The sequence below is a fragment of the Xiphophorus couchianus genome, chromosome 2 (genome assembly GCF_001444195.1).
Source record: "Xiphophorus couchianus chromosome 2, X_couchianus-1.0, whole genome shotgun sequence".
NCBI classification, from domain to species: domain Eukaryota; kingdom Metazoa; phylum Chordata; class Actinopteri; order Cyprinodontiformes; family Poeciliidae; genus Xiphophorus; species Xiphophorus couchianus.
Genome location: NC_040229.1, coordinates 8,606,746 through 8,610,009, shown reverse-complemented (window position 1 = coordinate 8,610,009; position 3,264 = coordinate 8,606,746).

Sequence of the window (3,264 nt, the reverse complement as noted above, 5' to 3'; positions counted from 1 at the left end):
TGCTACACCCCCGAGACATGGAACTGGACTGCGTTCGGGCAGCGCAGACGGCCCAGGGGTGCCGGATGGAAGGATGGATGAGTGGATGGATGGATGCGTTTAAAAAACAAGGACGTAACTGTGTAGTGAGGACATCTTAAACACTCGTGGGAGACTCGTGCACGCGCATGTGTCATAAACCCGATTAAAGTGAGAAGGTGTTTCCGTTTTCTCTCTCTCTCTCTCTCTCTGTCCGTGTCCGTCTCAGATGTTCATGTCGGGTCAGCAGCTAGCCTGCCAGCTAGCTTTTTTTTTTCTCTTTTCTTTCTTTTCCTCCCTCCATCTTTCCTACCTGACGGACCCGATTCCGACTGCGGCAACTGGAGCGGCCACCTTGTGTACGCGGACGGCTGCAGTTCCCGACCGGAACCGGGACTCTCAGTCTGGATTACAGAAGATTCATCCAAGTTCAGGAGGTTCTGGACCGGATTGAGTCGAGGGGAAAGTTCTATTTCAGTTTGCGTTAGGTTTTTATTTTATTTTTGTTTTAACGTTTTTAGTTTCCAAACTCCAATCCGGAAACCTTTTTTTTTTAAACCTCCTGTGTCCAACACCCAACCTGGAACGAGGGGGACTTCCTACTGTTAAAAACATTGCTGTTATAAATAAATAGAAGTATCATAATTCTCATTATTTTGTATTGAATTTTAAGAATTAAAAAGCCAGTTGTAAAACTTGTGGCTAAATTTCAGTGTTTGTAGTTGAGAAGAAGATAAAAAAGTTAGTTTTTTCTCCAGAGTTGGGCTGTTTTCATGTCTGTCCTCCTGTGTGTGAACTTCCTGTTTCTTTTCTTCTCCGTGGAGGGAATCCGTTGATCACACCTCCTCCCATCCTCCCATCCCTTCTCGTTTTTCTCGTGGAGTCTCGGTAATGTTGCTGCTCTTCCCCAGAAGCTCCATGACTTCTTTCTGTTTTTATTCGTCATTAAATAAATCTATCTTTTTCATATCTGCCGCTGCGGCTTTTCTCGTCTCTGAGGTTTATAGTTCTTGTTTTTAGCTTTAAAAATCGTCTGAAAACAGTAAATTTTGTTTCCTGTACAACTTTTCTAACAGATTTTAAGAGCTTTAAGTCATTATGCACATTTTGACAGTTTTTCATTTGCAGAAACCAGAGATGCAAAGTTTCTCATCACAATTTGGGTCAACTTGATACAAACTTAAACTCGCTTAAACTACGCAGCTACAAAGAAATAGGCTGGGTAATGAATCGATTTTATCACATTTTTGATGATTTAATTTTTGATAAATCAGACTTTTTTTCTTCCTGAAATCGTTTTTTGTTTCACCAAAGCACTCCTTGGGTTTCCGTAGTTCAGAGTGATACCAGGGCCGCCATCTTGTTTAACCCTCCTGTTATGTTGTGGGTCAAATTGACCCGTTTTAAAGTTTGAAAATTTTGTAAAAATAGTTGGAAGTATTTTTTTTGCATGAAACTTTTCCTATTTGTCTTAATAGGTGAACTCTACATATCAATTGAAAATTTATTAGTTTTACACATTTGTACCAACCCCTAGGTCTACTTTTTACACAGATACTGTTCGGGTCAATTTGACCCGGCAGTCAGGTTAAAGTGCAAAAAAAGATTAAAAAATGTCCAATTCTATATGTTTCCTTGCAGCTATGAACCATATTTCACCACACAAACACCACACACATCCATGCACACCCCGACACACACAAGCCCACTTTCTCACTATTCTCTTTACTTCACTAGGAAACTGCGAGAAAGCAGGTGTTCACACAACTTTTGAGGAGAACTTCTTCTGTTCCTGTGGACAAACTCCACCCACACTGAGTGACACTCAGCAGAAGTGGAGGAAAACATAAATACTCTCTGCATGACTCATTTATCTTGATTTTAATCAGCGGGTCAATTTGACCCTGAACAGTTTGTGTGTCTCAAGCTCAATTATATAGATCACCCATTGAAAAAAAAAAAGTGTAATATAAAAATATTTACCAAAAATCAATTTCAAGGAAATTATAATTTTTTTGTGTCTAGAATTTATTCAGTAAATATTAAAAATGCAAATTCCATTGTTTATGTCCAAATGAGTAAATGTGTAGGTTGTTGTCATTGATCCTTAATTTGGGAGAAATAATCAAACATCATTGCACAAATATGAATTGAAATGGTTAATATTGGAGTTAATAATCAGATAGAAAAATGTTTTGGAGGAATTTTTTGGTTTCTGACACTATTGCATGATTAAACACTCCCCGGGTCAAATTGACCCACGAACATTATTGCTGTACCTCAGAAACGAACATAACAGGAGGGTTAACTTTTACTCTGCGACAGAATAAGTCACAGTATTAGGAGAGTGAAGTAATAATTTGAATAGAACTTATGAAGCCATATATGATCAGAAACAGTTCCTGTTTTAACATCAAATTATCATTGTCAGAACTTCGAAACTGATCTATTTGACATCACGATCTTTTTTTCTTCACTTCATTCAAGTTTTATATGTTTATTTTATATCTAATTTCTCTATATTTCATAATGGGAGTGACCCGTTGGGACACAACCGCGTCTTAAGTACAACGAAGAAGAAACAACGGCCCCTGCTAAAAGGTAATTTGTTAATTTAAAATGTTATTACACAAATCCATTTAAATAAAACAAATCCCACTAATCTGTTCCAAGACACAATTCAATATTTTGTCTTTTAGATTCATTTTTCTTCTTTGGTTTCTGATAAATACCAAACACTTGAACTCGTTCTGACCGTTGAAACCTGCCAGGAAAAAAAAACAAATCGATGGCTTCTGATATATTTATCTTTAATGCAGATAAAATTCGCTCCGCTAACCAGAAGAGAACAGATCAAGTATATAAACTATGTATATGTTGTTGATGTTTCAGCCCGGAAAACAAAAGTGAGCACTGCCCCCAAGTGGCCACAATACGCATAACAGCCTACATTTAAAAACCTCAAACCGTTTTCAGGCGAACTTGGTGAAAACAAAGATTAAAAACGCTGACCCTGCCTAAAACAAGATAAATAAACGGTTTATTTATCTTAGATTTTTTAAAACAAAAATCTGAAATTTGACTTTTGAATCTATTGCCATAATTTTTCTAAACAATTCTGAGATTAATCTTAAAATCTGACTTTCTTTCTTGCAACCTTCCAACTTTTCAAAGTCAGAAATTTCCTTTTCTCAGGAAAATTTCAGAAATTAATATCAATTACTGAATTACAAAAATACACTGCTC